This window comes from Anser anser, assembly GCF_964211835.1.
Source record: "Anser anser genome assembly, chromosome: 1".
In the NCBI taxonomy this organism is placed as follows: Eukaryota; Metazoa; Chordata; class Aves; order Anseriformes; family Anatidae; genus Anser; species Anser anser.
The window spans coordinates 110,126,054-110,152,439 of record NC_139720.1 but is presented as its reverse complement, the minus strand read 5'-3'; the positions used below and the strand labels follow the sequence as shown (position 1 = coordinate 110,152,439).

Sequence of the window (26,386 nt, the reverse complement as noted above, 5' to 3'; positions counted from 1 at the left end):
TAGAAATATGAGGGAAACTATCAATCGGTAAAGTTTCTAGATCCTGCATTTGATTGTATGGTTAGGAAATGCATGTTTCTAGAGCTGTGGTATGTAGTTGTGATGCCACTGTAGATAAGAATGACGAGTCTTTTCTGAGCATGAGTGTTCAGGAAGTACCCCAAGTCAAGACTTCTGGGGAGGACCTTTTTCCAAGCCTTTGTGTGCGTTACGTTGATCTCTCATACACCAAATTTTTTTTTAATGTTAAATAAGGTCATCTCTGCATTTGTTGCTGTGCTTTCCTTCGTTGTCCATGATCAAGATAAAAACATCAGCTTGTAGATCAGATAAACTTGTAGAGCAAGGTAAGCAACTTCATGGAAGTGGGGCAGGACTGCAGTCTCACCCGGCTTCATCATAATATATTTGATCAAATTCCATGTGAGTCCACTTGGCCTAGGTACAGATGTGGTGGAAAAAGAGCATACCAGTAGAAGTGTGAAAACTAATTTTTATTATTTATTGTATTGTGATTGTAATCAAAGCTCTGAGTTACAATCAGAGAAGTATTATGCTCAGGACTCTGCATTCTTATGTGGATTTGGTCAATGCCCTGGAGAACTTACAACTTAATTTAAGATAAAAGACAATGTCATCACAAGAGCAAATGAATATAAATTGGCCATGAATAAATTTAATCTGGAAATTACAAGGAAGCTTCTGCAAGAGTAAGGAGCTCCAGCAGCTTCCTGGTAAAAAGGATAGGAGTAAGAAGCCTAGTAATTCAGAAGGAAGTTCATAAAATTATGAACGGCATTATGAGCAGTTGCCTGCAGGTGTGAGGAACCGGGCTTGGACATTTAAGGTATTTTTCCTGAGCTGCTGTTTTGAATGAAAAATTATCAAGAGTTAAATGTCTGCTATCTTAGGTAGTAAGTTAGACTTTTCTTGCTGGAGGCAAAAATTTTAAAGGCATTTAAGCAGCTCATTCCCATTAATGCTTTGCCCTTAACTCCAATTTTATATTTAAAAATGTATTTTTTTGCCATATTTCCTTGTAACTGAGCTTACACATTTGTCTGCCTGTGTTTATGGATGTTTGTCATCCTTCTCCTTCATCCTAGCTTTTGACCATGACTAGAATAAAGCTAATAGGAACAAAATCCCGAGGAGATACTAATGTTCCTGAGAGTGTAGTGGGGGGAGAGTGACCATGTAGTACTTCCATTGGAGGAAGAATTGCCATTATCTGTTGTTTCTTCACCAAACAGCCCTCTAGTTGCTCTCTGGGGACCTACAGCAGCAGGTAAATGAGGCTGTCTTTCATGCGGTGAAAGTGCATTAGAGCGGGAGTCTGACGGAGTGGGTCATTTTCCCAAGTGCGGTGGTATACCCCTGCCATGGGAAGTCAGGTTTGCTTAGTTCCCAACATCTTGTTGGCTCATTGCCCTCATGGTGGAAAAGCTGGCCATAAGATAAACAGGTTCCCTGAAAAGAGCAGAAGTCTTGAAAGGGGAGGGGGGAGTTGTTTTTTTTCTTTTTGTTTTTAACAAAGGCTGATTACTTACTCTTCCTGTAAGACAGTTAGCTACCTTATTATTTTACTACTTTGATTTTTCTATAATTTAATAGTTGTGGTCAAGTTACAAATAGTTTAAAGACTTGCTGCCTTGTAAATCAAGGGAGTAAGACTGGAGGAAGCAAGTTGATTGAATTCAGGCTGCTAGTGTCTCATGGCTTTGATGACAGATTATCTTTTGACTTTATACAATATCGTGTTTTTGTTTTAATTCCGATAACTAATCTTGCAGCCTGCACAAACAGCTCAGTATTTTTTTCTCTCTCCCCTGCTAATACCATTTCAATACTAGAAAAAAAATATATTTTTTTAATGTTTGATCTTGCTTATCAGCTCTTCATGTGCTTCTTTACTACCCTTGATGTGGTTGGTAGTGGGCAACTTCAGAAGTAAGGCTCTGGTAGTACCCATTCTGCAGTAATCTTAACAGAAGTAGACCCTTGATGTAGACCACCATTAAGTAGTAAGAATTAAGATACCTTAAAAAAGTTTGCTAGTGGGCAGCTGATTGCAGAGTTGAGTCTGTGTGATGCTTCCCCTTCCCCCCAGTTTAATGTTGCCCTTTATTGAAGCCCTGGAGGGTTTTTTAAAGCTCTTCATAGCATTACAAATGTTACCTTGGAGTGAAAATCACTTTCAGAATCTTGAGTGAATTGAACATTTCTTCCATCTTGACATTTGTTTACTGCAGAGGTGAAAAACACCGAGTGACAGAAATATGTCTGCTTTCAGGCTGGAGCATCTTCATGGTCCATTTGCATTCCAGTCTTCAGCCAAGGCCTTGGGAGACATGTAGAGAGCATATCGCTTCAGCACTTGACTGCTCCGTTAGCTTTTCTCTTTGAGACTCTTGCATGGTAGTTAGTGCAGCAATTTGTAGCAATATACTCTGGTAATATTGATCAGATTTATTGGATTACACGGCTTCATATTTCCTTTCTGTGAGTAGATGCAGCTAAAGTATGTAGATGATAATTTAAATACGACAAAATGAAAGCCTTGAGTGAGCCATGTGCTTTTGCAATGACTAATCAAAACAAAGAAGAAAAGCACTATCAATTTTATTTATTTTTAAGATATGATATTATGCTGGTGTGCAAGGCTTGGAGATATTCTTAAAACTACAGGTTTTGAGAAAATGTTCTCATGCAGTAAATCTGTTTCTAAATCAGATAATCAGATAAATCTCTCTTGCATGCTTCCAGGGACACAGGGGCTACTGTACAGTTTGTTTACTGAGGAGAAAAAACTTCTTGTGAAATGGAAATTGTTGAATAAATTCTAGTTACCTCTGTGAACACAGTGAAGGCATTTGCCTTAACAGTATCCTTATTTTTATCTTCATTTTTTTAGAAAATGACATCTTTCAGTGTGTGCTTATTATGGCTTGAAGCTCTGTTACCCACCTCACAACAGAAATAGGAATCTGCTTAGGTCTCTCTCTCCCTCTCTGCCATGAAGACAGCAGTCTGACGTGATGGTTCAAAAGATTGATTTTTTAAATACAAAGATCACAGGGTTAAATCTTGCTATCTGAGGGAGAAGTGTGCTGCTTGGCATAATCACAAATCTGTTTTGGTGCTCAGGCGAAGATGGTGAGCAGTGAGACTTGTAAGCCGAGGGGTAAAGATCTGCAGTGCTTCTTGACATGGTCTCTGGGTGAGGGAGCATGCTGGCATCCCCACACCTTCAGCACGCAAAAAACAGGCTCTTGCTGCGGGGTCTGGGCTGCAGGGTTTCAGCAAGCAGTGTCAAGAAGCCCATGATTACTGCTTCTTCACTTTGTAAACTGTTCTAGAATAATATTCTGACTGCAAGTCTGGCCTTGTTAAAGGTAGAGGGAGATGTACCACCGGCTGCAGCAGTAAGGCAGGACTTCTTCCTGGGTCTTTTTTGCTCTGGGGTAGCATGGGCAATGAGCAGTTCTGGTTTGCTTTCTCTTCTCTTCCATCTTCCATGAGGAAAAGCAGCTGGCAAATTTGTGTAACGTGGGCTGTGAAATGAGGTAATCCACTCAATTTTCCAAGATTGCTGCAGGAGCTGGCATCCTTGTCCCAGCAGTGCCATTCCTTTAAACCTTAGGTAAATGTATAGCTACACTTTCCTGAATAGATGGCATTTCATTAACTGTTGGTGAAATATACCCTGGCCTAGCTGCTCGTTATACACCATAGCCTCTAAATTACATAGATGTTTGTGGACATCCAGCTGTGAGATGGGGTAAAGGGGAATTATCAGAGCTTTGATTAATTGTGCCGTGTAAAACGCTTGCTTGCATGCTCACGTGCGACTCTGCTGCCTCTTTAATGTGTGCTGCTAAGCCCCATATTCAGGCAGTGCTTGGAGGACCCAGACGTATTGCAATATCATTATGTATGTAGCCTCTGTCAATCAAACTTTGCTTCTGATAATTTCTCCATAAACAAATGGATTAGGTTATACGACAAGTATATTTTGCTGTTTAGTTATGTGGTGGAAAGCTGACTTCTGGATTGGGTTTTAACAAAAACATCTTTGAAAATACTTATTAACTTGTCATGCTTGATTACTCTAACAGCTTGTAAAGTTAACCCCTTGTTGGTGTCTGACAAAAAGGAGTACTCAAGCTTTGATACACATGCATAGCCAGTTAAACCAAAGGAAACATGAGGGTTATGCCTGGAATAAATCATTTAAATAAATATATAGTTGACAGCACAACTGTTTCTGGTTCATCTGGTAGTCTACTTGCGATTTTAACTGTGGGATTTGTACACATGAGCATGTGAAATGCCTGTTTGCTGCTGCTACCTGGCAGTACTGCCTGTTGTTTTCTCTCAGCCACTACCTAGTGGGCCTATTTCCAGCTGCAGTGGCAAAGCTGCTCTTACAGACAGCTTGGAAGAGCTCTCCACTGGCTTTTCCATGCAGCACCTAATCAGCGGAATGACATTAATTGTCACAGAGTTTCTCTGTCACTGTTGGTTTAGCTGCCCGCCTCCAGCTTGCCGCCATCTTTACTCTGCCACAGGAGTGATGCAGGCAAGCCTCATGCCATACTCTTTTCCTAAAATATAAAACACGCTTATTTTCAGCCTGCATGACTGCATCACGTCTAGATTTCTGACAGTGCTAGCTGACGAGAGGGAGAGAAAACTCAGAGAAGACTGCCAGCTTGAATTGCTCAGCAAGGAGACCGCGGGCAGAGAAACCTAGGGTGCAATGAAAGGCACAACTCTTCATTGCAGTGCTGCTGAGAGAAATCCTTTCATATCTGCTCTTTTCTCCCTAGCGGACAATATTTCTGCCTGCCAGTGGTATATCTGGTATGGTACTGGTAGGTGGAGGAGAGCCCTGCCGGCACAGGCCGGGTGCATCTCCTGAGGGACAGCGAGGTGTGGGAGCACGCTGCCTTCCCCTGCTGCCTTCCCCCACTGCACCATGGCCTGGGCTCGGGCTACCTCTTCCAGGTGCCACCTCGCCAGGCCCCTGCACAGACCCAAAACCACGCTTGGCTGGCGGGCCGACAGCTCCTCGGCGCTGTGCTGGCAGTCTGAATCTCCTCCTATTCCCATGTCCCTGCTGCTGAGCTAATTGCAGCAAAATCTGGGCCTCTTCATCGAGTGTGCTCCTGAATGCCCTGCTTTGCAGCAGCGTAATTAAGAGCATGGCCTGACATGCTTTATCGAGTTGAAGTGTTTTTCCTTGTATACCTGAACTCGGCCTGAATTTTATGGTCAACCTCTGTTGTAAAGAAGGTGGCTGCTAAGTATCAGCAGGCTTACTGATGGTTTTCACAAGCAATGAGGAGATTATCTTTTCATTGTAGTTCTTAGTGGCTGCAATGTCTCTTGGTTTATGGCTGTGCCTTTCCAAGGACTGTATAAATCATTAATGTGGCTTTTGGCGTGCTTCAGGGGACAAAATACCATCTGCTAGAGGAAGAGGTGGGGAGTGGGCAGAGAAATCCTGAATGAATGCACCCACCAGGCAAGTGAGAACTTCCTTAGTCAGTCACAGGTCTGCCACCTCCTCACTTTTGCCAAACATTGATTCAGCTGTTTGTTAGCCAAATTCGAGCTGGAGCCTCGGAAACCTTGAAGTGAAGACGTGAAGCACAATTAGTGTGCTGGTGGTGACCAGAATGCGCCTTCATGTGTAAGAGTAAATGTAAAACACCATACTTTTGTACAGTTAGCCCAGAAGCAATGAATCTGAGCTGGTGTATTTCTGACCATTTTTAGGGTGAACACAGGTTTTATTTGTTTGGTGACTGGAGTAAGATTTTAATGAGAAATAGATTTGTGGGATAAGACAAAACACAAAACCTGTTGGAGATCTTGAACAAAACACTTCTGCAAGTCTACTCCTGAAGCAGTAAAATAATGTACTTGGAAGTAAATATTGTAAATAAGCGTTATATTTGCTTCTTTAAAATGCAGAAAATAAACCAGAGCAGGTGGTGTATACACCTGAAGAACAGCTCACAGGAAGCTGTCACGGATACGTGGAGGTCTTGTTAATAGCCACCTATTAAAGCATTACAAATCGTAGTAAATATTTTTTCAAAAAAAAAAAAAAAGCCCAGGTTGTTTTGAAATGTGTAATAGTTTGGCTGGACTAAGTTTTTTGTCTCTTGTAACTCTATCTGAGTTGCCTGAATGTCAAGCATTCCTACTTTATCTTCAGTGCTTTATATAAGAACAGTTCACCACAAAAGGTAGTGCTGAGGGAGTATTGGTAAGGTTGAAAAGTTAAGGGCTCAAAACTTGGGAAATCAGAAAGCTAAGGTAGCCCCTGTGACCTTATCTTGGCCCTCTCTGTGCCAGCTGTGCTTCAGAGGCTGAGGTTGCACAGGTACCCAGCCAGTGCTGTGCTCCTAATGCTCTTTGTGATATTTTGTTCCTGCCTTTTGGCTCAGCAGGTCCCTCAGCCTTATGCAGTGCTTGCCATTCAAACCCTGCCTGAAGACAAAACCAATTTTCCCCTCAGAAGTTTCTCTCATCTTGCCTGAGTGCTTTGGAGACAGTTTTAGTTTCATAAAGGTCATGAGGTAAGGACTGTCCATCCCTTTTTATAGTTAGAAGGATGGAGAAGGGCTGGGGGAAACTTCAAAGTTATGTTAGTGGTTGGCTCCAAATTAAAAACACTTGAAGCAGCATGCATGTGTACTTATGCATGCACACAAGTCTTCATGAAGTATACACATACATGGTTCTTGATTGACATGTGCGTTCACATACATGCAACCTGTGAACAATGTATGAAGCCACTGCATAGGTTTCATACCTTGTTCATTGTACACACCCGGCTTTTGGAACAGATGAAATGGGACGTTTTCATCTGAGGATCTTTGTGGTGCCACAGAGCTGATTCATCCTTGTTTGGGTGTTTCCTCCAGCAAGCAGTACTTAATTTTGCCGTGGGAGAATTCTGCTAATTAAAGGTTGTTGTTTGCCTAGCCATTCAGGAAGGAAAGATAGGGAGAGGAGGAGGAAGGGAAGTGTACATCTCATCACGTGTCAATAAATTGATTTACATGTGGAGCATCTTTCTACAGTTTTCTGCCACCTAACTGAAAGCCGTGATAAAATTTCATCCTAAATACATTCTGGTCTGATTGATGAGATTCATTAACTGCAAAGGAAGAGTCATGGGAATCACTGTATATTTGTAAAGGTTCTAGGGAAGATCCTGGAAATGCATTTCATAAAGTCTGTTTTGCGGGGGGGAAGGTTTGAAGCACTAAGCACTTAGGAATATTGGGTTTGCCACTGAGTATGGTATTGAGGAAAAGGCACTTTAATTTTTTTTAAAGGAGTAGATAGGCAAATGGATAGTGTGTCTACTTCAATTTTTCAAAAGAAATGTATCAAGGTCCATTACCAGAAGCTATTAAAGAAATTAATCTACCATGGAATAGAAATCTCTTATGTGGCTAAATAAGGAAAAAAAAAAGTAGGAATTAATGGTCCATCCTCAAGGTGGAAAAAGGTCACTAGTAGAAGAATCTCAAAGAGATCAGTTCTTCTGCCTGTGACATACAAAATACTTGTGAATGATTTGGAAAAGAGGGTAAATTGTGTGATGACCCATTTGCTGGAGTCACTAAGTTATTTAGGGTAGAATTAATAAAAGCAATCTGTGAAGAGTTTCAGGTGGGTCTCTGATATTGATTGACTAGAGATAAAATGGCAAGAGAAAATCAATGCAATAAAGGTAGTGTACATGGGGGAATCACAACATAGATTTATCTTAGTGGATATGGTGTTACTATGAGTAGCCCCTAACTACTTAGGAATGAGACCTCAGGCATTAGTAGCTCTGTGAAAATACTGGTTCATTACTGCCAAAACCAGCAGCACTAGGAATTGTTAGGAGAGGAGCAGGGAGTAAGTCATGGAATCACAGAACGGTTTGGGTTGGAAGGGACCTTAAAGATTGTCTAATTCCAACCCCCTGCCATGGGCAGGGATGCCCCCCAATAGACCAGGTTGCTCAAAGCCCCTTCCAACCTGGCCTCAAACACTTCCAGGGATGGGGCATCCACAACTCCCCTGGGCAACCTGTTCCAGTGCCCAACCACCCTCATAGTAAAGAACTTCTTCCTAATGTCTAATCCGAATCTACCCTTTTTAGTTTAGAATCTACCCTGGGCTGCGAGCGCACATTGCCAGCACGTCGACCTGCTCATCAACCAACACCCCCAGGTCTTCAGGTCTTTCTCCTCAGGACTTCTCTCAGTCCATTCTCTGCCCAGCCTGTATTTGTGCTTGGGATTGCCCTGGCCCAGATGCAGGACCTCGCACTTGGCCTTGTTGAACCTCGTGAGGTTTGCACAGGCCCACCTTTCAAGCCTATTAAGGTCCCTCTGGATGGCAACTCAGAATATAACTGTGCCACTGTTTCCACTGTGAATTTTCATGTATTTGTGAACAGTGTGCAGTTCTAGTCTTCCTCTTAAGATGTATGTGATAGAAATTGAGCAATTTAAAGAGCATTGATGAGCACTTTGAATAGGTTGCATCTCCTATAGAAGAAATGACACTGTAGATGAGACATTTACAGCATAGAAAAGAGACGCCTGGAGGCTCTGACAGTGCTCTGCTAAGTCACGAGTAGCTTGGAGGGGAGAAGGTGGATGAGGGATGGTCATTCACACCATCTTCCAAGATGAGACCTCAGATTATCAAATGAGACTAGCAGGCCTCAGGCTCCAGGCAAACGGGGGTGTTGTACAATTGTGTGGTTTATTGAACAGTGTGCATGTGAGCTCCTCACCTCTCTGCCACGGAATCTTGCAGGTGCTGAGAGCCTGCAGAGGTTAAAAACAAAGAATAGGACAGTTCACCACAGGATAACCCAGCAGGTGTTAGGGACCTCAAGATCTGTGGAACTGGTGGTAAAACATTGTCTTGAGGAAATACCCCTGTAAGCTTTTATACGCTACAAGTACACCCTTTTTGGATGTTGTTGTAGGTACCTGCTGTTGTGCACTTAAGCTGAAAGTTCTTTTCATCTGCGATAGGCATTCTCATGCTTTCATGGGTTCCTTTCCACTGTCAGAGTGCATTATCAGAATTCACAGCTCTGTTGTTCCCTCTAACCTGCTGCTTTTCTACCTCTCTAAGGGTTCATATCCCTGTCTTGCTCTTCTTACTAAGTCTCTCTCAATTTGTTTTTCAGCCTTGCTCACTTCTATGACTCACCAGGCCCTACTGTCTTGTCCATCACCATTCTACTCATGTCTCCTCACCTGAGGCACTGCTGTTTCTTCTCCTCTCCTTTTCTTTCTGAGTAATCCTCTTCCTAGCTTAGCATCAATCTCCTCTAAATGCTTCCTCTTCCTCTCAGCATCCGCTATCCATCCAGTCCTACTTCTGTCCTCTTCCCAGCTTTTCATCAGCTCTGCCACTTGTTCCCTATCATCTTATTTCACATCTCACTTGATGCTACCTGAGCCAGGAAAATAGAGAGATACCCTATGATGCTTCCTGAGAGCTCTGTGATTAGTCTGCTCTAGCACAAAGGCAAGGTAGCACTTAAGGAAAAAAAAAAAAATCTTTTGTCATAGCAAAAGTATGCTTTATGTTCTCAGTGGGAAGGTTTTTTTCCCCATCTGTCAGTACTTCATCCAATGTGAAGAAAGGTATAATTGCCTGAACTTAGCTTTTCCTTTATATTTTTGCTAGCAACAAATTGTGATAAAAATGGCTTCATTTAAAGCAGTCTTGATTGTGACAGTTACAGACAGGGTCTGAGGGGTTGTTTGATATTGCTTCATTTGCACTGAAGAACGATGCTGTTTCTCTGTTTGTCATATAACCAAACAACTGCTGTAAGACCTGATGCTTCTCTAAAATAGATGACTTTATCTTGAATATTGAAAATGGTCATCGGTTTCCCCGATGATGGTATCCAATTAATGTTTTAATATTAGTTGTGATTTTAAATCTGTTGCTTCCCTTTTTCGGTGAAAAATGCAGATCTTCAGTTCCATGCTTCATAGAATCATAGGAATGGTTTGGGTTGGAAGGGACCACAAAGCTCATCTAGTTCCAACCCCCCTGCCATAGGCGGGGACACTACCCACTGGATCAGGTTGCTCAGGGCCCCATCTAACCTGGTCTTGAGCACCTCCAGGGCTCACAGACCTCACAGCTTCTCTGGGCAACCTGTTCCAGTGCCTCACCACCCTCTGAGTGAAAAATTTCTTCCTAACATCTAATCTAAATCTTCTGTTGTTCAGTTTAAAACTAGTCTTCCTTGTCCTGTCCTTGTCTGCTCAAGCAAAAGTTATTCTCCATCTTTTTTATAAGCCCCTGTGAAGTACTGAAAGCTGCAATGAGTTATCCCCAGAGCCTTCTCTTCTCCAGGCTGAACAGCCCCATCTCTCTCAGCCTTTCTATGTAGGAGAGGTGCTCCAGCCCTCTGATCATCTTTGTGGCCCTTCTCTGGACCTGTTCTAACAAGTCCACGTCCTTCTTGTGCTGGGGGTCCCAGACATGGACACAGCACTCCAAGTGGGGCCTCACAAGGGCAGAGCAGAGGGGGACAATCACCTCCCTTGCCCTGGTGGCCAGTCCTCTGTTGATCCAGCCCAGGACACAGTTGGCCTTCTGAGCTGCAAGTGCACACTGCTGGCTCATGTCAAGCTTTTCATCCACCAGAACCCCCAAGTCCTGCTCTGCAGGGCTGCTCTCAGTGAGTTCTTCTCCCAGACTGTGCACATGTCTGGGATTGCCCCAACCCAGGTGCAGCACCTTGCGCTGGGACTTGTTGAACCTCATTCGGTTCACATGGGCCCAATACTCAAGCTTGTCCAGGTCCCTTTGGATGGCATCCCTTCCTTCTTTGGTATCAACTGCACACTCAGCTTGGTGTCATCTGCAAACTTGCTGAGGGTGCACTCGATCCCCTTGTCTATGTTGCTGATAAAGATACTAAACGGTATTGGTCCTAAGACAGACCCCTGAGGGAAACCACTTGTCACCAGCCTCTACCTGGAAATAGAGCCATTGACCACCGCTCTCTGGGTGCAGTTTCCTTACTGCTGCATTTAATTCTCCTTTAAAAAATCCATGAAACTTAAATCCCTAAGGTCAGAATTCTTTTTCCTCCACTGTTTCTATTGTGTACATGGCTTATAATGTCAGCTGAGCTGAAAATTTCTTTAGTCTATATTTGAAGACCATTGTCTTACAGGCAGGATGAAAGAACATTGTCATCTCATTTTTAAGTGCTGGCATTGTTCTTCCTGTGCATGTAATCCTACCTTGCAACTCAATACAAGTGTGAAAGACATAGTAATAATGCTTCAGGTTTTGAAATCCGGAGGAGAAAAAGCTGTGGCAGTACGCAGAACTTGGGAAGGAGCCCCTTGGTTAGGAGTGATGCTACTGAAACTGTATTGCCAAAGTCTTGTGGGACAGCTGCTTAGACTTGAGCTGTAGTTTTTAAATACCTGTTTGAATTTAAGTTCTAAAGTGATTTCTAGGTTTGGTATTTCTTGGTCACAGTACTTGCAGCAAGACATCAGAACTACTTTTCACAGAATCACAGAATCATCCAGGTTGGAAGAGACCTCCAAGATCACCCAGTCCAACCTCTGACCTAACACTCACAAGCCCTCCACTAAACCATATCCCTAAGCTCTACATCTAAACGTCTTTTAAAGACCTCCAGGGATGGTGACTCAACCACTGCCCTGGGCAGCCCATTCCAATGCCTAACAACCCTTTTGGTAAAGAAGTTCCTCCTAATATCCAACCTAAACCTCCCCTGGCACAACTTTAGCCCATTCCCCTCGTCCTGTCACCAGGCACGTGGGAGAATAGACCAACCCCCACCTTGCTACAGCTTCCTTTAAGGTCTAGCAAGTTATCAACTCTCTTACTATGCTAACTGTAGCAAGAACAACGATCTGTGAACTGTAACAAGCAGTTATATGTATTTGGTTTGGGTTGTCAGAAGACTGGTAGGAATTAATCACCATATTTGCCTTTTTAATTGAGACGGAGAAAAAATGGTTTTAGTAACTTAAGTGTTTTTCTGTGAAATATATTTTGTCCTTTGTTAATAGGCTTCAGGCATTTCTTGATAAATCTGCCTTTACATTCTCAACTTTAGTGGATAGCCTGACTTTTGGGGGAAAGTTTGTTTCCAGGAGCTCATCTGTAACCTTGGAAAAGAATTTGCAGAATTACTTTAAGTGTAGGAAAGAACTTGGTTAATTTTCAGTGAAGAATTCGTCATTTAGGGCACATTGCCCTTCAGGCTAAAAGGACTGATAAAGATAGTACTTACGATGTGACAGCGCAGCACCTCGTTACTTACCTGCCCTCAAAGGATAAATTGTCCACAGCTGGCAAAGGGGGAGGCACGGCAGCCTTACCGGGCTCTGCTCAGTGCACTCAGGCCTAGCTCATGTTCATCTGATAGATCTCGTCCCTTGCAGCCTCAGGACGAAGAGGAGGATCGGCATGCTGGCTGTGCTCGCACCCGGCAGCGTCCCCACGAAATGTGAGGCTGGGACTCGAGGGCTGCAGGGCAGCACCCGCGGAGCGGTGCTGGGATGACACCAGCCTTCCTCCCGCTGGACTGATGGCTGCGCTCGGGGTGGGTCCCTAGGGAAGCAGTCGCAGCGCTTCACGGTTGTGCAAACATCCAAAATGTTCGTAAGATGAACATGCTGACGTTTGAAGGTCAAACATGCCTCAACACTTCTAGTCTCTTAACCACAATTGCAGGCGTCTTTGTCATGCAAGCAGGAATTCCCCTGGGGTTCCTTACTCGTTCACACGAAAACTTGTACTTACAGACAGCGATTCAAAGCAAAAAATACTGTGTGACAGGAGACATTTTGTGTTCAACTGCAGCTTTTTATCTTCTCGTGGAAGACCTCTGCAATGGAAAATAGAAAAGTTTGTTTCTCTCGAAACTCCTCAGATTTGAACATAACTTTTATCCACAGCCCTGAAAACCGAGAGCTGAGTAGAGCAAAGCAAGCAGCCCTCCATCCTGCCCCTCTTTCAAAAGAAATTGAATGGCAATATCTTTTTTTAAGGACACATTTTGAGTCTGTTTGAGACTTTTCTGCTTACTGGGCCAGTCAGCTAACGCGGGATGTACATACCTCTTCCTCTCTTACACCGAGTTCGCTACAGCGATGGGTGAACAGGCTCTGGCCGTGCAATTGAAACCCACAGTAGGTCTCTGCTCCCCCTCCAGCAGACCCCAGGATGTTGTGCTGGGTTACAAGGCCCTCCTTTCTCACCCTCCTTCTTGATGGGGAGATTAAATGGAAGGGGAGGGAAAACATAGGAGTGGTGAGGGCTGGGAAGCTGCAGAGGCCAGGAAGAGAGCAAGAGGCCAGGATGGGGGCGGAGGAGCTGGATGGGGCAGGGAGCCACCGATGGGACAGTTTTATTTATGTATTTATTCGTCATGAGAAGACTTTAATTGGTTTTACTTGAGAGGGGCTGGACGCTGCTTTTCTATGTTTGTGCCTTCCTTGGTTAATGATGAAGAAGCATGCCAGTGTAGGCAAAGTGGTGGAACTCAAAATCTGTCTCTGCAAAGCAGTTACAAATGGCTGGCGTGGTCCCGAACTTTCTAAACTCCATCTATTTACGCATCGAACATACCAGCATAATACTTAATAGTACCAGCAGCCTGCTTGTTAACAAAATTAAAGCAAATGTCTTTGATACTCCATTAGCTTGAAGAATTGCTGCTGATTTAGTGATTACAGTATAGTCTTTCCTCCTGAGTGGTTTCATCAGTATTAATGAACATATGAATACCTCTGTATTGTGCTTTCACTGTGGATTTAAACTTTGTTTAGAAGTGTTGAACTTTCCTACTGACCTCCAGGTTGGTAAATAGTAGCAGGGTTTTTTAATATGGTCAGAACCATGTAAAAATTTTTTGCGATGATCGCTAAGGGAACTTAAAGAGGACTTTGTTCCAGTTAAATATGTGCACCTGAAGCTAATACAAAGTACTTCAATTTTAGTGGAACATATGAATTAATTTCCAAAACAATGACAGTCATAACTTTTCTTTCTAACCTGCTGATTTTTTTTCCCCACCCAAGATTTTTTTGTGTGCACACCTAAAATAAAAATACAAATGCAGAATTGATAGCTAAGAGTTGTAGCTTAGTTCTGTACTCAACCTGTTGTACTTAACGTGGCCATTAAAAATGCTTCCTAATTGTTCAGTTTGAAATGCTGAAAGACAGTGAAAACCTGTGCTAGGGATAACGAAAGAAGATTGTGATTATTAGAAATTATTTACTTTCTACATTAATACCTTTGAAGTTTTACTCCCATTGGCTTTGTCAGTAAGTTCTTGATGTGTAAAATATTTGAATTACCCTATTTTTTTATTAGATCATCAGAACTAGGTCAACAGAAAATTGAATCATAACAACTTGATATCAGAGTTAATTTTTGGTAACACAAATTAATTTCGACTCTGTTGTAATACCAGCTTCTAGTTCTTTTTGCAGAAGGTACTCTGGTGAATACATAAGCAGTGTCTGCTTCTTAGGAAGTCTGATCCTGTGTGCTTTGAAGGAGATGGGTTTTGTTTTAGTTTTTCCCATAGCTGTTTTTCATTGAATTGGTCATCTATATGATGTGTTTTTATTATAGCTTAACCTAGGACACATTTTCTGAGTATCTATTGTTTTTTCAATCTATCCTTTTCCCCTGATGAGTGTTCATAATCCGTTAAAAAGCTTATTGATTAATTAAGATCAGTGCCCCCTGGCTACAGCTATTTGGAACCAGTCCACTGAACAAAGATTCCAACCTACTGGGAAAAGGACTACCTTCTTACGGTTTTTCCTTATGTGTAACACAGTAGTGTCCTGCTCTATGATTGAAAAGCCTGTATGTTTTCATACAGTACAAATGAGAAATGATAAACTACATGCACATAAGGCTACATTTGGAGCTGTTCCCTTTTACCTACTTCCTGAGATTTGTTTATTCAGCCTGTACTAAATATGTTTACTAAATATGTTTGTGGTGTGTCCTGGGTGGTTTTTTGTTTGTTTTGTTTGTTTGTTTTTTTGTGTGTAATTTTCTCTATTGAAGAACAATCTGCAGGAAGATTTTCTTCTTTCACTAAAATCCTTTGTAAGTTCCGCAGTTGACTTCAAATTCTGCTCCCTGTATGTCAAGCAATTTTTATTACATCTGTTTCATAACATGACCAAGCTTGTTTTTCTTCAGTCAGGGAAGAAATGAAGTCTTTTGGGCAGGGTTTCCATTTTATGATATCTGCAGTACCACAGGAAGGCCAACAGCCATCCCTGATTGCTTTGCTAGAGCAGAGTTGGAAGAAGCATTCAGGGTTTGATGGATCTGACTTAGTCTTTCTACTGCCTGTCCTTCAGCCTTCCTCTTGAAGCTTGTCTCAGTTCAGCCAAGATCAGCTGTCAAGCAGCTTGAAATGTGAGCCAAGCTAATTAAATAAATAATCCCCAAATTGCCTTTCACTGGGGGGGTCTTAAAAAAACAGGAGCCTGATCTTGCTGATAACAAGGTCACAGATGTGATAATGCTGGCAGGAGAGCAGGCTGGGGGTGCAGCTGGGGAAGGAGAAAGCATGGAGCCACTCTTTTCTGAGAGAAACATTGACCTGGGTTGCCCTAAGCCAATCTGAAACAACATCTACATTAATCACAATTTTTTGAAGATGCAAGTTCCTGTGCTCATCAGTGGCCCATGAAGCATTTGGCTACCCTGGAGTATTCTTTGCTGGTTATCTTGGGTTTTATATTCTTAAATATTGGGCTGACTTTGAAAATAGAAAATGTAACATGTAAATCACTGTCATATTGTTGTTATAGAGCATCAAAGTGAAGTAATAAATCTTTCATGCTGCTTCTCCTGTTATATAAATCATAAACACTGATACATTTTTTCTGTGCTGTTAGTTTGGGAAATTAGATACTTAGGTTAAAGTCTGATTGAATCGTAATCTAATGATTTTTCTGTAGCCTACCTCTGCCTTTTTGGTACTTCTTTTGCTCCCGTTTATTAGCTAACAGTGATCCCCCAAGTTAATTTCGCATATTATCAAGGAGTGATACTGAAGTCTTATCTACCTCTCCTTTTTGTTAAGCTCTGTAAAATGGTAGGCAGCTGTAAAGTTTTATTTCAAATTTCAGTTATGTAACTGCCCTCGTAATTTACAGAATGTCTTCTGTGTCAAGGTGTTTCAAGAGGAACTTTTAAGTTCTAATAAAAATGCAATATGTAATTTTAAGTTAAACTCTAATGCCGCTTTTATTATGTATGAACAGTTGGCTGTGTGCAATTACTGTTATCTGGTCTGTTACAACAGAATCAATTTAGAGCATTTTTTTGCACATTATCAGAGGTAAAGCTCTTAAGAAAAACGTATTCTAAAATAGTATGCGCTCTGCTGAGGCCAGCTAATTCAGATAAGAGAATTGGAGACAGGTAGAATGCCTTGCTGTGAGCCTTCTCAGTGCTTTGAGGTGCCAACTCTTTCCCATTGTCCCCTTCCCCTCTTTCACAGCTTGCAGGGTGTTACAAGGTTGCTCGTTGCCCAAAAATTCTGCTGGTGTCAACAGGAAAGAGTCTGAATGGTGTCTTTGCTGTATTGTCTTGGTTTGTGTGCCTCACTAGGTGATAGGGACTACCTCTCGTGCCCAGGCAGTCCTCTTGGAAGTTGGTCGTCAATAGACAATATATTCTTGGGACACTGGTGCTTGTAGCTTCTCTCTCTCTCTCTCTCTCTTTTTTTTTTTTTTAAGTAGAATTTTCCATTATTCTCTAAAGACTTGTTTATCACACGATTGGAGTAGCTGGAGATAAAATAGCACCTTTGGGGAAAAACCCGCTGAAGAGATCATTGACATTGCCTTAAGCAGTACTTCAAAAAATGAATTCTACCAAATGAGAGGCAAAGTGCTTGTTTTGCTGAACTGGGACTTCAGTTCACCTTACCCTTTCCTCTGACATGGCAGGTTCAAGACTTCTGAACAAGAATAGCCATGCTGCAAGAAGTGCTGGAGCAGTCCCTGCTCCAGCACACCTCTCTGAGAGGGAGTCGCCTTGAACATCTTCTACATGTGAGACAGCCATGGTCTGAAACCTTGGTCAGGCAATGGTGTCCAAGTGATATATTTAAGAGGGGGTTTAACTGTGGCAGAGTCTGTATAATTCTTATCTGAATGATAAATTCTATTTATGTGAAATTTTTCTTGTTAACAATTTGGATTGCAAAGCCAGCTCACCTGCTGTCCTGTTTTGTCCCTCCTGGTCTGAGTGTACCATATGGATTTATGAACAAGGTATCTCCTCTGCTGGACTTAAACAGGAACATTGAGAGGTCAACTTCCTGAGCAGCTGGAGCAGAGGCACTTGTGTGGGAAGAAGCAGCACCACCAGCATGTTAGTAGTGAATGTTATGATGGCACCCTCTTCTGTGTATATTCTCGGTTCTTATTTGCCAACACAGCTAGAAAGCTATCTGAATGCTGCCTCACTGCCAACATTGGAAGTACTGGGCAGAGTAATAGATGTTTTCATCTGTGGCTTTTGAAATTTTCATTGCTAATTCTGGTTACTAACATAGCCTTCTAAGCTGTCCGCCTGGTGTCACGTATAATTCCATCCAAATGGAATCTGGGTTCTCCTGAGCATTGCGTAGGAGACAATTTGACCACCTTACCTTTCCCTCTGTGTGGGAACTTGTAAGATGTGTTTCAGCTTATTTTGGTGGCTTTTATTCTGTCAAAGATGTATATAAAGATCCATAATATGTCGATTTTGATTTCCTTAATGTCATTCTTGTTTTGTCTTACATACTTGAGACAGATGCTTTGCCCTTAGATTTTTTTCAATGATGGTTAAGCTAGGCACTTTTGACTAGGAGCAGAAATCTGTGAGGGATTTAATTCTAAACAATAAGCTTTTATTGACCTTTTCAGTTACATTACAAAATGTTCCATCCCAGTAGTTAGTCTTGATTTATTCAATCTAATTTGGCCATCCTTGCTGTAGGTCTACAATATGATATATTTACTGCTCTTGTTCAGTTTACTGTCTTCTTTATGGTTGTTCATCTTACTCTAAAATCCATTTACTCTTTTTTTTTTTTTAATCTATTGATGTAATACAAGGTATTTGAATAAAAAATCCATGTTCTAATACTGTGGATTAGACTTGGACATTAGGCAGTGTTTCTGAACATAAAGTCTGTGCAAATAGCAAATGTTGTTTTAGCATGTTGCCCTCAGTATTTCCTGTAACCTACTGTTTATATTAGTCCTTGAGGTCAGGATTCAGGTCTCAATAGAACATGATCTCGCGTGTTAATCCTGAGTTGGTTCCTGTCCACAATGACTCATATGTACAAGGAAGAGAAATTAAATAAAACAGGTTGGAACTGACCACTTGGTAAAATACGACCATCTTCTACCAGCTCTTGATTACCAGTGTTGTGATCACTGGGGTTAATTTTGTAAATGAGAACTGGAGAGAAACATTTTTGTCATTAAATAGGTTTTTTTGGAAGTAGTAATCTTTACATTAAATATTTACATGGCGTTGCACATTCACAGAAATTGTTGACTTTTCCCCAATGCTGAAAGTATGCTACACTGACTTCTCAGTTATCGTGTGCTCTCATGGGAGGATTAGTGATGATACAGAGCTTTTGCCTTTTAGTTAATAAAAACAACTCATCCCATGGTAGTAGCAGCCATTACTTTCACATCCTGCCCTTCAAGTGGTGTGTGCAGAACTGGATCTCGGTGAGCAGAATCCTGTATCCTGTTAGTATATTTTATGTTACAATCCAGTAACTGCATTTGTGTTATTTTTTTATAACTACTTTTCTAACGTCTGGAGCTGATCCAAAAGTTTGTATACCTGGTAAGACAGGGGATTTTTCTAAAGTAACGTATTGTCTTCCTTGTTAGCCAAGGTAATGAGCTAATAAAGTGGCGCAAGAAACCTCACCCGGGAACATGTGACTTAAGCATGTGATGTTGACATTGTGACTGTTGTGTTTTGTCTGTCCATAAAGTTGACTAAGCCATCGTTTACCCTTCTTTGGGATAGATAACAGAAAAAACGGGCAAACCTTATCCATATCCCTGAAGTCTTTTCAGCCTCCCCATACAAAACAAATGGACAGAACTGTTCGGCACTCAGATAGCAAAGGGCCTTTGAGTCCAATCTGCTGCTCAAGGCAGGGCTGATACCAAATTGCACCAGGCTATGCAGGGCTTTGTCTGGCCTGGTCTTGAAAACCTCTGAGGACAGTGTTGTACAACAACAGCTCTTGGCTGCTTGTGCTGTTTTGGCTGGGATGGAGTTGATTTTCTTCATAGTATCTTGTATGGTGCTATGTTTGTGACAGCTTTTTCCCTGCTTAATTATCCCTGTGACTTCTGTTTCCGTATATCCACTAAGAACGTCTCCTGTCTCAAACAACAGCTGCTGACTCTTCCTGCAGTGCCCCCCTGCAAAGCAGCTCCTGCTGGTGTCTTGGTGATGTCCCCACTGGTGTGAGCAGGCAGGCGGTAGCTGCCCTGAAGCCATTCCTCCTCTGGGCTGAGCAAGCTCTGCTCCCTCAGTCTCTCCTCACAGGCCAGTTCTCCAACCCCCCTCAGCCATCCCAGTGACCCTCTGCTGAACTCATTCCAGCTCATCACTGTCTTTCTTGTACGCCCAAAGTCGGACACAGTATTCTGGATGCAGTCTAATCAGTGTCAAAGTAGAAGGGGTTAATTGCTTCCCTCAGTCTACTGTACTTGTTTTTCTTCATACAGCCCAGGACACCACTGGCCGTCTTTGCTGTCAGGACATACTGCGAGCTTGCAGTTGCCCATCTGAGCCTTTTCTGCAGAGCTGTTCTCCAGTTGGCCACTTTCCAGTCTGTATCATTGCCAGGGCTTTTTTCTTCCCAGGGGCAGGGCCAGGCATTTGTCTCTGTTGAATTTTATGAGGTCTTTGTCAACTCATTCCTCCAGCTGTCTAGGTCCCTCTGAATGGCAGCTCTGCCTGCAAGCATATTGACTACCCACCCCGCCCCCCATACCATTGACAGAGACATTAAACAAAAGAGGTGCCAAGATAGATCCCTGTGGTATTCTTGTTATTTCCTTTCACGTGGAGTACAATCATGAACCACTCACTGTCCATTGAGCTTGACACTACATTCAGTTCTTCACCCAGTTAGTAGTCCATCCTTCCAAACCATAACATCTCAACTTGGATTCAAAGGTGTTGCTATTGAAGAGGGAAATGCTATTGAAATCTGTGCTAAAAATAAAGCAGACAGCATCTACTGCCTTTATTTTCTTACTCACCAATCATGCCATTTTATCCTAGAAGGCGAGTCAGGTTGATCAAGCATGATTTACCTTTGTTAAATCTGTTTTGGCTATTGCAAATCATCATCATCATCTCCCTGTGCTCAGAAATGACATTCAGGAGTACTTGCTCCATGAGTTTCTACGAGACTGAAGTGAAATGGACTGGCCTGTAATTCTCTGGATCGTGATCTGTGATCCATGAAAGCTATGTCAATCATTCATCATTCAATTTTTGCTTTGAATCCTGTATCAGAATCTGGTTTATGAATCAATCAAACAGCTTGAAGTTTCTGACCATGAAGACTTTCTTTGGAGAACCAATATATGAGCTGTTTCAGGGAGGTTTTCTATATTGTATTGCCATAATACTCAAAAACATTTAGAACTGTCCTTACTTGCATGAAGTAACGACAATGTTTATCAGTTGCCCATTGCTTATAATTAGTGTTTTATAAATACAGTATAAAAAAATTTAGTTCTGTACTGAATACAGAACTGTAATCTTGCATTTAGTCTAACCTGTGTGCTTATCTTTAGCTTCCTTGAGTTACCGTACTTGGGTTGGTTCTGTTCCTTGTCCCAAGCTGTCTCATCCCAGTCACCCTGTAGATGGATTGCCAGACCACGCTGCCGCCCTTACTGCAAGATGAGTACAGGCTTTGCTATATACAGAGCGAAAACACATTTTGGCAGGTAGTTGCTACTCTGCTTACCTGTAAACTTTGCAAAGCCTGAAGGTGGTTTCTTGTTTTCCCAGGTCATTGGTAACACAGTGAAGTCTTTCACCCACGGGCAATGACAATTTGAATGGAAGTTTGGTCTCAGCAAATAAAATATTCAGGGCTCAGTGGTATTATGGGAAGTGATTGCTTAGGCTGTTAATAATCATCAAGGTATTTCTGCTAAGTTGGTCTTCAACTGCTGCTTAATGCAGTTATTTATTCACTCATCAGAACCTTTGAACAAGATGCTATTGCAGAAACAATTACAGTCTGACTTGATTTTATAGCGGTTTCTGTTCTTCGCCAGAAGAGAGCGAGAGCAACAACTGAATTAAATTACTGCTGAAGCAAAAAGAGTCTGAATTTTATAATGAAACATGCAGTACGAAGGTGTTTGGGAAGGAAAACAAAAAACTGAAATGTTGCTTCAGTAAATGTTTCCTTATTTGGAATCTGGTTTCTCACTGGAATACTAGCATTTGAAATAGCTTTTGGTGACCAAGCCATAAAGCTATATGTAACACTTCAATTCTTTCCGCCTATCTATATGCTTATGGTCATTACCCCTTGTAGACGTCAGTGTAGTAGGGCCTTCTCTAGTTTTGCTCCTAATACTGGCTTTACCCAAATTACCAAGAATTGCCCACAGGAAACATTTAAACATATAATAAAGGCAAGCATGGTGGGATTACTGGTCCCCAGTAGTGCTGAATTGTTTCCAAGCATCCTGTCTCTTTGCCATCTTACCATTTGATTGGTGTCTTCAGCCAATCACTGGTACAAATAAGTAATGCATTAGTAAATTAATTAATCTAATTACCTCTTACAGTATGCTGTTTCCGATTTGGAGCCCATTTTTCAAGTAGCTCTTATGTAATGAAGTGTGGTAAGTGTCACTTCAACCAGAAGGGAGGCACAAAATTTTAAACTGCTTGGAGATTTGCACTCACAGATCTTGCTGCAAAACATGTCTGCTGCCTGCTGCGAGAGAGGGAGCAGGGATGGTAACAAGCGCCGTTCAGCTTGTCATGCGTCTCGGCAGCAGCAGAATGTGGTGTTAATGGCTAGGCTGTTAAAATTCATGTATTCAGCAGCATTTATAAAGTATAATATGTTTTGAAATTCAGCCATACTACTGCTTGGAAAAACCTGAAGGCAGCTGAGGGAAAAATAAGGTTCACGAAGATGTGATTTCTTCAGATTTGGAATGTATCCACTCTTGAGAAATATCACGAAGTTTTATTTGATACTCGCATGTGAGAAAGATCATTAAAATAGGTCCTGCAGTATCAATCATTTTCATTTATTGAATCAGTGTATGCAATTTTTATAATAATTTCTCAGAAGTTTTTTATTATTATTCTTTTTTAAAGCTGCTAGCTTTTGTTCTTTTTTTGGATATTTTTGAAAACCAACTTCACTGTAATGCTGCTGAATACAACCAAGAGCAAATGTTGCCTTGAATAAGCCTGGGAGTGGTTCACAGGGCTTTCCTACATTGCGTGGGTGTTTAACATAGGGGTTGAAAGCAGTCGCAGCTGAACAGGGGCGATTTCTCCTTGTGTTGCCTGACTGGTGCTGGCAGCCTCTTGACAAATGTCCGTGCAGATGGGAAACTGCTGCGGTGCAAGAGAGAGCTCTGGAGAGGTCCAGCACGCACACCCAAGGCTAAAATCCTACTGTAAACTAAAAAGTATTTAGGAAAAGCATGTGCCAACCCTGTTGTAGAATCAGAATCACTAAGGTTGGAAAAGACCTCCAAGATCATCTGGTCCAACCATCCCCCTACCACCTGTGTCACCCATTAAACCATGTCCCTAAGCACCAGGCCCAACCTTTCCTTGAACACCCCCAGGGACGGTGACTCCACCACCTCCCTGGGCAACCCGTTCCAGTGCCTGACTGCTCTTTCTGAGAAGAAATGTCTCCTCATTTCCAACCTGAACCTCTCCTGGCAGAACTTGAGGCCATTCCCTCTAGTCCTATTGCTAGTTACCTGTGAGAAGAGGCAGACCCCCAGCTCCCCACACCTTCCTTTCAGGTAGCTGTAGAGAGCAATGAGGTTTCCCCTGAGCCTCCTCTTCTCCAGAGTTAACAACCTGTGTCACAAGGAGATTGACTCTCCTCAGCTGCCCTCATCTGTCTTCTCTCCATCGCCGTGGCCAAGCTCCTCACCCTGTCATGGCTGCCCCAGCTCTTGCCACAAGCACAAGGTCTGGACGGGGCATGCGGTCCCCTTGCCACTGGAGAACCAGATGAAGGGAGACGTGGCTGGTGGTGTCCCGAGCCGCTTTGCTGGCTTCTGCCACCTGCCCTGGGAACTGATGGCCCTCGACAAGGGCCTGGGAGCTACCTGTACTCTCTTGCCACGAGCAGCTTCTTGCTCTGCAGGGTTTTTCGGTGTTTGGTCAGAGCTTGACCCACACCGTGCTCTGTTACTGGATGTCCCATCTAGTGGTGATGTGAGCAGAACTGTAGGGGAGGGAGCTCATCAGTGCTGACGGAGGTGCATAATTATGAGAGGATTTGTTCACGTGACTACAGGGAATAAAGGGAACCTCAGAACAGCTAGAAGATTACAAGGCAGGAGGCAATTAACATTTTCAGACGTACCAAAAAAAGAAAAACAAAAGCAATTTAAAGCCTGAAAATGGTAAAGTTTTTAAAAGATAAAATAATAATCTCCACCTCAGGCTTTTTCTTAGTATCCTTGATTTTTTTTTTCTATTACCAGTGTCTCAAGATTTGACAGTTGATTCTCCTGTGGAGATTGTTTAGGCTGTGCAGCATCCCTTTTCTGTCCTGAATAAATTGGTCCTTGCAGTGATGGGTGGTCCTTTACCACGAACACATGCAGCACCCGTGTGCTTGCTGAGGCCAGCGTAGCCTTCCTGTTTTCTCCTCCTGAGCCTTTCTGGGTTAGAGAGTCCAGGTAAATGTTGTTTCTTCAACCCCAGGTGAAAGAGTATAAGAAATCGGCCCCTTGAAAAAGAAAAGCTTTGTTTCAACCAGTTCCTCAAATACTTGAGGTTATCTGTGGAGGTATATTTCATATTTTACCAGGTTGACTCAGTGGCTACTGTCTGAGGACCAGGGAGATGCTTGATGAGGGCTTCCATTAGCTAAGCACTGGGAAAAGAAGTAGATGTGGAGAGCAAAAGGCCTTCATGTAAATGCATTTAAACACCAGGTGATGGAGAATTGCTCTGTATGTAGTGCTGTCACAAAAAGCAGGATAGGAGCAGGGAATTTTACTTTGGTAAGAGAAGTGAGGCATTACCAAATTCTTGGAGTCTTTCCTGCTGTACCGTTCCGGTAGTAGGTGGTGTGTACCTTCAGCATACAAGGTGCAGTTCGTTCCCTTTCCTTTTCCATTTCTTGCAACCCAATCCACCACACATTGTATTTCAAAGCTACCTGCTTGACCAGGGATATGTGTGCTTTAGTGTGGAAAAAAATGTCAGCTGTTTTCAAGCAGAAGAAATATTTGCAAATAAAATGCTTCAGATTGCTATGGTCTTGTTTTCCAGAGCAACTTTTGGGGGCACAGAAGGTGAAGATGCTCTTCTCTCTTGTCCCTTGCACTTTCTTTCAGGGCTGAGGTGGTCAGTGCTCTGAGGAATAACGTTACTGTCTTTCTTTCACCGAAGCTTGCTGTAAAAAGCTGTGCAGGGACAGGGACGGGATGCTTTTCAGAGGGAATGGCAGCAGGCCTGTGATAGCAGGCATGTAACTGCATCTTCCAGACAGCGCTGTGTAAATAGCCTGAGTGCACGTACTGTCTTGTGGACTAAAAGTGCTATTATCTTTGAAGCTACCACCATGCAATTTTCTCTCCCGATTTTTCTACTAAGTTGGTTGCGGTCCAGCGTGCTTCAAAAATGCTCACTTTCACAAGGTTCTGCTTATGGAATCTTTATAAAATCTTATTAAATCTTCACAAAATGGTCTCATTAAGCCTCTCACGCTTCAGATATATTCCTTAGAATTTTCCAGTGCTGTTTTTTTTCTTCTTTTTTTTTCCCCCTCTGGATTTTTCCCTTTTGTGAATTCCGCTGACTTATTCGGGTAGATCTAGAGATTTCTGGTAAATTCTTCACTGATTGTGTCTTCCTGTCAGAGGAGTCCATTAGTTCCTTCTGTTCTGCCGCATGCAGAATCGAGAAGACTTCTAGCTGGCCCTGGTTCTCAGCACCTTGCAGCTTTTCATTGCCTTCTGTTTCTATATCTCCGTGGAAGATCTGTTTTGGCTAGACATACCATTGTAAGTTTAGGATGAGACTTGGAATCCCTTGAAAAATAAATAAATGCAGCAACCACCCACAGGTGTCATCTTTCACTTCATCATCTTTTTTACACTGTAAACAGCTGGGCTTCAATCTACCAGGCATTCACCAGCCCTGCAGAGCAGTCGGCCATGTCTTATTATAGGTTTGTCAAGCAGGACTACTGTGATAATGGAGAGAAAAGTAAAAAAGTGGGTCTGATTGCCTGTTAAGAAGGCAACAGGGAAAGCAAATTCTATCAGGACCGCAGAGAACAGAGGGGAGAGAAACAGAAGGGAGGGAAACACGAAGCAATTAAGGGTGTTGTGGGAGGAGGTGAAAAGATTTTTGCTTGCATGGCATCACATAGGAGCTTTGTGACTGAGGCAGGATGGAGACAAGCTATCCAGATTGACATCTCCAGAGTTTTTGTTATTCCTGCAGTTCCCTACTGTCCTGGTTCCAGTTAGGACAGAGTTAAGTAGCTCATAGTAGCTGGTAGGGTGCTATGTTTTGGATTAGGATGAGAAGAGCACTGATAACATGCTGATGTTTTAATTGTTGCAGAGCAGTGCTTACACCAGGCCAAGGACTTTTCGGCTTCTCGCTCTGTCCTGCCAGCGAGCAGGCTGGGGGTGCAGCAGGAGCTGGGAGGGGACAGACCCAGGACAGCTGACCCAAACTGGCCAAAGGGGTATTCCATACCATCTGACGTCATGCTAAACAATATATAGGGGTGGCTGGCCGGGGTGGGGGGGCCGGCTGCTCGGGAATAGGCTGGGCATCGGTCAGCGGGTGGTGAGCAATTGCATTGTGCATCACTTGTTTTCTTACACATTATTATTGTTAATACTATTACCATTATCACTATTATTATTATTATTGTTATTATTATTTTCCTGTCTTAATAAACTGTCTTTATCTCAACTCACAGGCTTCACTTTCCCGTTTCTCTCCCCCATCCCAGAGAGGGAGGGGGGAGGGTGAG

The 26,386-nt window shown here is 42.6% G+C and overlaps 1 protein-coding gene and 1 long non-coding RNA gene across 6 annotated transcripts in view; one reads left to right on the top strand and one right to left on the bottom strand.

Moving 5' to 3' along the window:
* The window catches only part of APP (amyloid beta precursor protein), a 232,371-nt gene that overhangs the window by 67,982 nt on the left and 138,003 nt on the right, over nucleotides 1-26,386 (top strand). The gene's annotated exons all lie outside the window — the stretch shown is intronic.
* LOC310901653 overlaps nucleotides 1-26,386 on the bottom strand; it is a 56,680-nt gene that overhangs the window by 30,132 nt on the left and 162 nt on the right. Inside the window, exon 2 of one of the 2 annotated variants that reach the window (XR_014585977.1) lies at nucleotides 12,377-25,846. This is a non-coding gene — a long non-coding RNA (uncharacterized lncRNA). Of the gene's footprint in view, nucleotides 1-4,482; nucleotides 25,847-26,386 lie in introns of those variants that run through there. The other variant, XR_014585978.1, reaches the window with a different exon arrangement.